The sequence below is a fragment of the Eschrichtius robustus genome, chromosome X, assembly GCF_028021215.1.
Source record: "Eschrichtius robustus isolate mEscRob2 chromosome X, mEscRob2.pri, whole genome shotgun sequence".
Taxonomy (NCBI): domain Eukaryota; kingdom Metazoa; phylum Chordata; class Mammalia; order Artiodactyla; family Eschrichtiidae; genus Eschrichtius; species Eschrichtius robustus.
Genome location: NC_090845.1, coordinates 62209361 through 62221397, shown reverse-complemented (window position 1 = coordinate 62221397; position 12037 = coordinate 62209361). Strand labels below are relative to the sequence as shown.

Sequence of the window (12037 nt, the reverse complement as noted above, 5' to 3'; positions counted from 1 at the left end):
TGTCTTGCAGATTTTATCATACAAGTCCTTCACTTCCTTGTTTAAGTTAATGCTTAATTATTTTTTATGCTATTGTATATGAGATTGTTTTCTTAATTTTCTTTTCAGATTGTTTATTGTCTGTATATAGAAATGCAACTGAGTTTTGCATGTTGACTTTGTGTCCTGCTACTTTGTTGAATTCATTTATTAGTTTTAATACTTTTTTGTGGAATCTTTAGGGTTTTTTACATATAAGATCATAATCATCTATGAACAAAGGTAATTTTACTTCTTCCCTTCCAATTTGAATGGATGCCTTTTATTTCTTTTCCTTGCTTAATTTCTCTGGCTAGGATGTCCAATACTATGTTGAACAAAAGTGGCTAAAGCAGGCCTCCTTGCCTTGTTCCTGATCTTAGAGGAAAAAGTTTCAGCCTTTCACCATTGAGTATGATGTCCACTATGGGTTTTTCCAATATGGCTTTTTTTAAAAATTTATTTTCTTCCTTCCTTCCTTCCTTCCCTTCCTTCCTCCCTCCCTCCCTCCCTTCCTTCCTTCCTTCCTTCCTTCCTTCCTTCCCTCTCTCTCTCTTTCTTTCTTGACTGCATTGGGCCTTAGTTGCGGCATGCAGGATCTTTGTTGAGGCATGCGAGATCTTTTTGTTGCGGCACATGGGCACTTTGTTGTGGCGTGCAGGGCTTCTCTCTAGTTGTGGGGTGCAGGTTTTTCTGTCTCTAGTGCGGGCTCCAGAGCTCATGGGCTCTGTAGTTTGTGGCACGCAGGCTCTCTCATTGAGGCGTGTGAGCTCAGTAGTTGTGGCACGTGGGCTTAGTTGCCCTGTGGCATGTGGGATCTTAGTTCACTGACCAGGGGTCAAACCCATGTCCCCTGCATTGGAAGGCGGATTCTTTACCACTGGACCACCAGGGAAGTCCCACATATGGCTTTTATTATGTTGAGGTAGTTTCCTACCCTTAGCTTGTTGAGTGTGTTTATTATGAAAGGGTGTTGAATTTTTCAGATGATTCTTCTGCATTTGTTGAGATGATCATGTGATTTTTATCTTTCATCCTGTTAATGTGGTATATAACATTTACTGATTTTTATATTTTGAACCATCTTTACATCCCAGGAATAAGTCCCACTTGGTCATGGTGTATGATCTTTTTAATATGCTGTTGAATTTGGTTTGGTAGTATTTTGTTGAGGAATTTTACACTATATTTATCAGTGATATTGGCCTGTTGTTTTCTTTTCTCATAGTGTCGTTTTCTGTTTTTGTATCAGGGTAATGCTGGCATCATAAATAAGTATGGAAGTGTTCCCTCCTCTCCAATTTTTTGGAAGAGTTTGAGAAGAACTGCCATTAATTCTTCTTTAAATATTTGGTAGAATTTATGAGTGAAGCCATCAGATCCTGGGCTTTTCTGTGTTAGAAGTTTTTGATTACTGCTTCAATCTCTTTACTAGTTATACGTCTGTCAGGTTTTCTATTTCTTCATGATTCAGGCTTGGTACATGATATATTTCTAGGAATTCATGCAGTTATTTCTTCTAGGTTATCTAATTTATTAGTGTATAAGTTTTAGTAGTAGTCTTTTATAATCCTTTTGATTTCTGTGGCATCAGTCCTAATGTCTCCTCTTTCATCTCTGATTTTGTTTATTTGAGTCTTCTCGCTTTTTTTCTTAGTTAACTATCTAGCTAAAGGTTTGTCTGTTTTATCGTTTAAAAAACCCAACTCTTAGTTTCATTGAGTATTTTATTGTTTTTTTCTGGCGTCTATTTCATTTATTTCTGCTCTGATTTTATTATTTCCTCCCTTCTGCTAGCTTTTGGTTTAGTTCTTTTCCTAATTCCCTAAGTTCTAAAGTTAGGTTGTTGATTTGAGACTTTTCTTGTTTTAATGTAAGCTTTTATAGTTATAAATTTCTCCCATAGCACTGCTTTTTCTGTGTCCCATAAGTTTTGGTATGTTGTGTTTTCATTTTTATTCTTCCCTAAGTATTTTCTAATCTCCCTTGTGATTTCTTCTGTGATTCATTGGTTGCTTAAGGCTTGTTTAATTTCTAGAGATTCTGAATTTTGCAGACTTCAAGACTGAGAAACTTATCCTCCCAATACTACATTCAAAAGGAATTTATCACATAAGAGTGAGTTTGCAAATCAGTGGACCTATGACCTGGATATGACCACAGATATGTTGCATAGGGATGCATTAATTGCCAGCATTTAACAATTTCACATAACAATTTGGATTTTTGAGTTCTCTTGAAAAAATTGAAAAAAATCTGGAAACACTTGGTCAATATTCCCACTAAGCAATAATCAGTTGGAACCAAGTGGCAGTTGTTACCTTCAGACGTGGGACATGTATTCTCCAGTTTGACATAGTCCCCACAATGCCTTATTTTCTCCCATATCCTGTGTGTCAAGTTGTCATTTATCATCTTCTTCGTGTCATTATTCTTATAGCAGATATAAGAGGAAAATAAATGTTCATGGCATCCACATCTCTATCAAAAGTGAGGGAATGAAAGCTAGACTGAAAGGAAGTAAAAAAATATTCCTGTGTTTAATATGCAAAAAAGTGTGTTGGTATCAAATGAGTACAACTTAATAGCTCATTATGAAATGAAATAAAGTAGAAACTGTGGCTAGTATACACAAAAGCAGTGTAATGAAAGCTTATCAAGTTCAATAACAGGAGTGAAATTTCAACCAGGTTTATTTTGGAAAGTTAATAAAATAAGCTATCCTGTTGTGAAATGCAGTTATATAGTTTTATATTAAGGAAAACAATTGCCCAGGCGTTAAACCCTTTTAAAGATGACAAGTTTACAAAAGTGTGTCTACTGAGTGAGTCATAAAATGTATTCTTAAGTTTCAAGTGTAAATCTAACCAGAAATGCTGTTGTTTGGCATGTTGAAGGTATGACTGATAATTTATCAGACAGGTTGCTTTAAAAGAGTTATTTGTGGTGTTTCTGTTGCATGGACATATGTAATACTGCACAGTAAAGCATATTTACTTGTGGTGTCAATGAAAATTTTGATAAGACAGAACTTTTGAACATAGTACCTGTGTCGTATAAGTTTAATGTAGATTGATCAAAAAAATTTAAGTGTGACTACAGGAGATATTTCTGCAATGGTTAGTTATTAGGATAAATCTTGATTTGGAACTTAAATCCAAGGTGGAAGTATTTTTTAAGAATATAAGACAAGTCTATTAATTATATAATTTACCAGGAAACACTGTGCTAAAAAGCTAAAAATGAAACATGTGGATGTAGTAATAACACATGTATACTGGATATTCTTCTGTGGCTTCAACAGAGATTATTGCTTTGCTGGGTGAATTTGATGCACAGTAGAGTAGTTGCCTCTACTTGTTGGAGCTTAAGTGGATGTGGTGCTGTCACAGGTTGGGTTGCCCTAGAAGCGGATTTTAAAGATGGAGATTAGTGTACAGATAATTTATTAAGGGGTGGTCTGAGGATCAACACCTATGAGGGAAAGGAAAGGAGGCAGGACTAGGTAAAGGGAGAAGTTGGGCTGGTGTAAAGTCACCATAAGGCTTCAACTTTACCCCATGGGATGCTCTGAAGCTGGGATGGCCATTCAGAATTGTCCTCCGTTAGGGTGAGAAAACCAGGTCTAGCCCAGTATTTACTAGTCATTGGATGCCAGCTGCCTTGGGAAGGGGCCATAACCTTGGATGAGGTAGCTCTCTTCAGCCTAGGTAATTCCTAAAGAGCAACCTGGAAATAAATATTTTAGTGTTGAAGGGGAAATCTGGGTGATGCAGCACAGCATTCATGACAGGTGCTAAAGAGATCTTTTTGAACTGTTGAAATAATTAAACTTATTCACGTCATCTACGGGAAAAACCTCTGCCTCAGCTCAAAGACTTGACCTCTGTGGTGAATATGACAACTCATGTAAACACTCTGAATCTCTCCACAAATGCAGTAAGTAAATGAATGTAAATTTAAATTCACATGTTCTTAGTGAAGTCGTTTCTTTGGGAAACTCATTTGGCAGGGACTAATCTGACTCACTTTTTAAAATTTATTTATTTATTCATTTATTTATTTATTTTAAACATCTTTATTGGAGTATAATTGCTTTACAATGGTGTGTTAGTTTCTGCTTTATAACAAAGTGAATTAATTGTACATATACATTTGTTCCCATATCTCTTCCCTCTTGCATCTCCCTCCCTCCTACCCTCCCCATCCCACCCCTCCAGGTGGTCACAAAGTACTGAGCTGATCTCCCTGTGCTATGCGGCTGCTTCCCACTAGCTATCTATTTTACGTTTGGTAGTGTATATATGTCCATGTCACTCTCTCACTTTGTCCCAGCTTACCCTTCCCCCTCCCCATATCCTCAAGTCCATTCTCTAGTAGGTCTGTGTCTTTCTTCCCATCTTGCCACTAGGTTCTTCATGACTCACTTTTCTATGCTGAAATTGGTTTCCAAAGATGGAAGTGATTACCTGAACTACATACTCAAAGTTTTGGACTTGAAGATTGAATTCTTAAGAATATGTTTTCTGATTTCCAACATTATAATAGTGAAAAATACTGTTTATTTTGCCTTTCTCAATTAATATTACTAATGTGAATAAAGAACTACAAATTGACCTGCACTATAGTGTGGTACTAAATTCTAATTAGACAAATATGGAATATCAGATGTAGTAGACACTTACTGCTTTTGGTCAGTCATTCATCTACTTTCTTATTGCTAACATTATCGAAATTTCCATTTAGGTATCTACTTCTTCCCTATCAGTATGCATGGACATTGACATATTGGTGTAGAAGAAAAAGTTTTGGTTTTCTATTTCCAAATCAAGAAGATAATCAGTTTCAAAAGGAAAATTTGATAAATTAAGTGTTTATATTTTTAGATTTCAAATTTAAAATTTAGCTTCTATTTTTTACAGGTTTGTACTATGTTAGCATGCTTGTACAATTATTCAGTTAATAATAAAGCTTGATTACATATCTGGCAGGTTTTTTTTTTAACATCTTTATTGGGGTATAATTGCTTTACAATGGTGTGTTAGTTTCTGCTGTATAACAAAGTGAATCAACTATATGTATACATACATCCCCATATCTCCTCCCTCTTGCATCTCCCTCCCACCCTACCTATCCCACTCCTCTAGGTGGGCACAAAGCACTGAGCTGATCTCCCTGTGCTATGCGGCTGTTTCCCACTAGCTATCTATTTTACATTAGGTAGTCTATATATGTCCATGCCAATCTCTCACCATCCCAGCTTACCCTTCCCCTCCCCAAGTCCTCAAGTCCATTCTCTACGTCTGCGTCTTTATTCCTGTCCCGCCCCTAGGTTCTTCAAAACCATGTTTGTTTGTTTTTTTTAGATTCCATATATATGTGTTAGCATATGGTATTTGTTTTTCTCTTTCTGACTTACTTCACTCTGTATAACAAACTCTAGGTCTATCCACCTCAATACAAATAACTCAATTTTGTTTCTTTTTATGGCTGAGTAATATTCCATTTTATATATGTACCACATCTTCTTTATCCATTTATCTGTCAATGGACAGTTAGGTTGCTTCCATGTCCTGGCTATTGTAAATAGTGCTGCAATGAACATTTTGGTACATGACTCTTTTTGAATTACAGTTTTCTCAGGGTATATGCCCAGTAGTGGGATTGCTGGGTCATATGGTAATTCTATTTTTAGTTTTTTAAGGAACCTCATACTGTTCTCCATAGTGGCTGTATTAATTTACATTCCCACCAACAGTGCAAGAGGGTTCCCTTTTCTCCACACCCTCTCCAACATTTATTGTTTGTAGGTTTTTGATGATGGCCATTCTGACTGGTGTGAGGTGATACCTCATTGTAGTTTTGATTTGCATTTCTCTAATGATTAGTGATGTTGAGCATCCTTTCATGTGTTTGTTGGCAATCTGTATATCTTCTTTGGAGAAATGTCTATTTAGGTCTTCTGCCCATTTTTGGATTGGATTGTTTTTTTGATATTGAGGGACATGAGGGGCTTATATATTTTGGAGATTAATCCTTTGTCAGTTGCTTCGTTTGCAAATATTTTCTCCCATTCTGAGGGCTGTCTTTTTGTCTTGTTTATGGTTTCCTTTGCTGTGCAAAAGCTTTGAAGTTTCATTAGGTCCCATTTGTTTATTTTTGTTTTTATTTCCATTTCTCTGGAAGGTGGGTGAAAAAGGATCTTGCTGTGATTTATGTCATGGAGTGTTCTTCCTGTGTTTTCCTCTAGGAGTTTTATAGTGTCTAGCCTTACATTTAGGTCTTTAATCCATTTTGAGTTTATTTTTGTGTATGGTGTTAGGAAGTATTCTAATTTCATTCTTTTACACGTAGCTGTCCAGTTTTCCCAGCACCACTTATTGAAGAGGCTGTCTTTTCTCCATTATATATTCTTGCCTCTTTATCAAAGATAAGGTGACCATATGTTCATGGGTTTATCTCTGGGCTTTCTATCCTGTTCTATTGATCTATGTTTCTGTTTTTGCACCAGTGCCATATTGTCTTGATTACTGTAGCTTTGTAGTATAGTCTGAAGTCAGGGAGCCTGATTCCTCCAGCTCCGTTTTTCTTTCTCAAGATTGCTTTGGCTCTTCGGGGTCTTTTGTGGTTACATAGAAATTGTGAAATTTTTTGTTCTAGTTCTGTGAAAAATCCCATTGGTAGTTTGATAGGGATTGCATTGAGTCGGTCGATTGCTTTGTGTAGTATAGTCATTCTTTTAAAATAATTTTTATTGGAATACAGTTGAGTTACAATGTTGTGTTAGTTTCTGCTGTACAGCAAAGTGAGTAAGTTATACATATACATATAGCCAATCTCTTTTAGATTCTTTTCCCATATGGGTCATTACGGAGTACTGAGAAGAGTTCCCTGTGCTATCCAGTACGCCCATATTATTTATTTTATCTATAGTAGTGTGTATTTGTCAATCCCAGTCTTCCAATTTATCCCTCCCTCACCCTTGCCCCCTGGTAACCATGTTTGTTTTCTACATCTGTAACTCTATTTCTGTTTTGTAAGTAAGTTTATTTGTACCATTTTTTTAGATTCCACATATAAGTGATGTCATATGATATTTGTCTTTCTCTGTCTGACTTACTTCACTCAGTATGAGAATCTCGAGATCCATCCATGTTGCTGCAAATGGCATTATTTTGTTCTTTTTCCCCACAGGGGCTGCACCAGTTTACATTCCCACCAACAGCATAAGAGGTTCCCTTTTCTACACACCCTCTGCAGCATTTATTATTTGTAGACTTTTTGATGATAGCCATTCTGACTGATGATACCTCATTGTGGTTGTGATTTGCATTTCTCTAATGATTTGGGATGTTGAGCATATTTTCATGTGCCTTTTGGCCATCTGTATGTCTTGGAGAAATGTCTGTTTAAGTTTTCTGCCCACTTTTTGATTTAGTTGTTTGGTTTTTTGATATTGAGTTGTATGAGCTCTTTTTATATTTTGGACATTTAACCCCTTGTTGGTTACATCATTGGCAAATATTTTCTCACATTCTGTAGGTTGTTTTTTTGTTTTGTTGATGGTTTCCCTTACTGTGCAAAAGCTTTTAAGTTTGATTTTGTCTCATTTGTTTATTTTTGCTTTTCTTTTGCCTTGGGAGACAGAATTAAGAAAATATTGCTATTATTTATGTCTGAAAATGTTTTGCCTATGTTCTGTTCTAGGAGTTTTACAGTGTCATATATTATATTTAGGTCTTTGAACCATTCTGCACTTATTTTTATATATGGTGTGAGCTTACTTTTATATATGGTGTTCTGATTTTTTCAGTTTACATGTAGGTGTCCAGCTTTCCGATCGCCACTTGCTGAGGAGACTGTCTTGTCTCCACTGTGTATTTTTGCTTCTTTTGTTGAGGGTTAATTGACCGTAGGTGTGTAGGTTTATTTCTGGGCTCTCTATTGTTCCATTGATCTATATGTCTGGTTTTGTATCAATACCATGCTGTTTTGATTACTGTAGCTTTGTAGTATTGTTTGCAGTCTGGGAGGTTTATGCCTCCAGCTTTGTCCTTTTTCCTTTGGATTGCTTTGACAATTCTGGGTCTTTTGTGGTTCATTATAAATTTTAGGATTATATGTTCTGGTTTTGTGAAAAATGCCATGGATATTTTGATAGGGATCACATTAAATCTGTAGATTGCTTTGGGTAGTATGGCCATATTAACAACATAAATTCTTCCAATCCTAGAGCATGGGATATATTTCCGTTTCTTTGAATCATCTTCAGTTTCCATTATCAGTGTGTTATCGTTTTCAGCATACAGGTCCTTCACCTCCTTGTTTAATTTTATTTGTAGGTATTTTATTTTTTTTTGACGCAATTTTAAACAGAATTTTTTGAAACTTTCTTTTTCTGATATTTCATTGTTTGCGTGAGGAAATACAACCAATTTCTGTATGTTAATCTTGTATCCTGCTACATTGTGGAATTCATTTATTGGTTCTAATAGTTTTTGTGTGGAATCTTTAGGGTTCTCTATACAGAATATCATGTTATCTGCAAATAGTCACAGTTTAACGTCTTCCCTTCCAATCTGGATACCTTTTATTTCTTTTTCTTGTCTGATTGCTGTGGCTAGGACTTCCAATACTATGTTAAATAGAAGTGATGAGAATGGGCATCTTTGTCTTGTTCCTGAATTTAGCAGGAAGCCTTTCAGCTTTTCACCATTAAGTATTATGTTGGCTGTTGGTTTGCCGTAAATGGCTTTTATTATGTTGAGATGTTTTCCCTTTATACCCACTTTGATGGGTGAGAGTTTTCATCATGAATGGATGTTGAATTTTATCAAATGCTTTTTCTGCATCTATTGAGTTGATCATATGGTTTTTTTTAAATTTTTCTAACTATATTTATTTTGCTTTTAGTGTGTTAGGTACTGTTCTGGGTACTGAGGATACAGAGGTAAGACAAAGTCCCTGCCCTGAAGACTCCCACCTGTAAATGCTAAGACATACTAAAATTTACAGTAATTAAAGCAGTGGGGTGTTGGTACAAGAATAGATGTAGCAATGATACAGATTAGAAAAAACCCTGGCTTGTTACAAGTGAGTATACATTAAAGATAGTACTAGGAATGGCTTCTGGACTAGTCTGTATAATTTAGAGCCTATTTCAGGACTCACTAGCCCACTCACATGAATCACTTTTGAGGATTCTTTACACTAGGTCTTAAAGTGGCTGAAAGATAGATGTGGCACCAAATTCATAACATGGAATCTCTGAAATTCCTAATTTCTGGCTGGTGAAGAATGGGATCTTGACAAGTCTCCAGTCTTGGTTGACTTGCAGTAATGAGGAAAATTGATAGGTAACATGAAAAACAGTTTAGCTTCCCTGGTCAATCAAAGAAAATGCCAGTTAAATATAACTATTAAACACCATTTTCAAAGCATCAAATTGAATGCATCATGGATGAGGTGACGTGGGCTCTTGTACATGGTATGAATAAAATGGTAAAAACCACCTAGGAAGCAATTTGAAAGAAAGCACGAAAAGCTTTAGAAATATTCGAATACTTTGATCTAGTAATTCTGCTTCCAGCAACTCATTCTAAGGAAATCATCAGAAATACACTTGGAGATTTCTGTGCACACACATTCTACCACTGTATCATTAGGCTGCATGTGACAGAAACCTGACAGAGGCTTAACTAAGAGGGTGTTTATCCTCATGTATCAGTAAGTCCAAGGCTAGTACAGCAGCTCCTCCAGGCATGCCATCATGATCCAAGCTCCTCGAGTCTTTCCACTGTACCACCCAGAACAAGTGGCTGTCTTCTTCATGCCCCAGAATGGCTCTGGTACTTCTTGGTTTCATGTTTGTGCTCCAGGCAGGATGGAGAGAGGACAAAGGTTCACGCTTTCCAAATCTGTCCTTTTGTATCAAAAAACCTAGTAAGCAGACTTCCACTTGTATCTTTTTTTTTTAACCATGTAATCAATAATAGTCACCATGTGATTCAGTAGATCCTAACTTGTATCATGGTCACCTGTTTTAGATCCTTACTTGTTCAAGATCCACTTATATCGCTTAACTTACCAGAGCTGTCACATGGCTACCCTTAGCAGGAGCTGGGGAAGTATTAGTAACTAGGCACATGATCATCTCCCTCATCCAAAGTGAGGTTCTGCTGAAGAGGAAGACAAAACACAAGATCTGTTTAATTACAAAATCCTCTGTAGCTATTAATGTCAGGATTTTGAATTTTACTGACCTAGAAAAATGCTCGTGATACAATGTCAAGTGAGAAGCAGGACTGAGAACATACAGAATACAATCACAATTTTGTTTAGAAAAATATAATTTACATACACACACATCCCACACACAGGAAATAACAAAATGTTAGTGGTAGTTAATGTCTAGAGAGTTAGCAGTTCAGGTCAAAACGGTATTGATGGATAGATATGTTTTATCTTACTGAATGTTTTCTGTATTTTCTAAATTTTCTCCAATGAACTTGTATTCTTTTTATGTTTTATTTTTATTTTTTGGCCACACCGTGCAGCATATGGAATCTTAGTTCCCCAACCAGGGATTGAACCTGTGCCCCCTGCAGTGGAAGCATGGAGTCTTAACCACTGGACAACCAGGGAAGTCCCTGAACTTGTATTACAATAGGAAAAATAGATGTTATTTTAAAAAATACCCAGTATGTTCTTAAAGAAGACGAAGTCCAAAATATTTATTTACACTTATTCATTTTCATCTTCATTGTCAAGAGAAGGGAGGCTACTATTTTTGATTTGCTTTCGTGAGTTTTTTTTAACTGAACCCTGCTTATTTATTTCATCTTCTTCATTTGTCTTCTTTTGAGCTTGCTGTTAAACTGGAATATTTTTCATCTGAGGAATGCTTGACTGGTTTTTGATACATAATTCTTCCATCAGCTGATTCTTCATCTGCTTTGGCAGCCTTTATCTCTGTTTTAATTTTCATGACTTCTTCAACTGATAGGTCTCCCTTTTTAAAAACCACCACCTGGGGCTGTTCATCTTCTTTGTCACTGTGATCACCATCTTCACCTGGGAGCTGAAGCTGGATTCTCTTGGTTTCTACTGTGGGCCCTTCCTCGTAGCCGATCCGTTCCTTGAAGCGGGCCAGGAGCGCCGGCTCGGCTGGCCGCACGTACGACACCTGGTTCTGCTTGCTCATAGCCGCGCTAGGGAAAAACAGGATACCCCCGCCGCCTGGGGACTGTACAGAGCGATCATATGGTTTTTGTATTTTCTTTTGTTAGTGTGGTGTATCATATTGATTGATTGGCATATGTTGAACCATCCTTGCAACCCTGGAATGAATCCAGCTTGATCATGGTGTATGATCCTTTTTATGTATAGTTGGATTCAGTTTGCTAATATTTTGTTGAGAATATTTGCATCTATATTTATCAAAGACATTGGCATGTAATTTTCTTTTTTTGTAGTGCCTTTGTTTGGTTTTGGCAATAGGGTGATGGTGGCTTCATAGAATGAATTTGGGAGTGTTCCCTCCTCTTCAGTCTTTTGGAATATTTTCAGAAGGATTGGTGTAAGTTCTTCTTCGTATGTTTGGTAGAATTCCCCAGTGAAGCCATCTGGTCCTGGACTTTTGTTTGCAAGGAGTTTTTTTTTTTAATTATACATTCTATTTCACTTCTAGTTATCTGATTTTTCTTGACTCAATTTTGATAGGCTGTATGTTTTTAGAAACTTGTTCATTTCTTCTTGGTTGTCCAGTTTGTTGGCATATAACTGTTCATAGTATTCTCTTATGATTTTTTATATTTCCACAGCATTGGTTATTTCTCCACTTTCATTTCTTATTTTGTTTATTTGGATTCTCTCTCTTTTGTTGTTCGTGAGCCTGGCTAGAGGTTTCTTGATTTTGGTTATCTTTGAAAAAATAGCTCATGGTTTTATTGATCTTTACTGTTGTTTTTTATCTCTATTTTATTTATTTCCTCTCTGATATTTATTATTTCCATCCTTC

The 12037-nt window shown here is 36.3% G+C and overlaps 1 protein-coding gene and 1 pseudogene across 1 annotated transcript in view; one reads left to right on the top strand and one right to left on the bottom strand.

Moving 5' to 3' along the window:
- TEX11 (testis expressed 11) overlaps positions 1-12037 on the top strand; it is a 375812-nt gene that overhangs the window by 195146 nt on the left and 168629 nt on the right. The window lies entirely within an intron of this gene.
- On the bottom strand, positions 10762-11221 carry LOC137757329 (uncharacterized protein KIAA1143 homolog pseudogene; annotated as a pseudogene).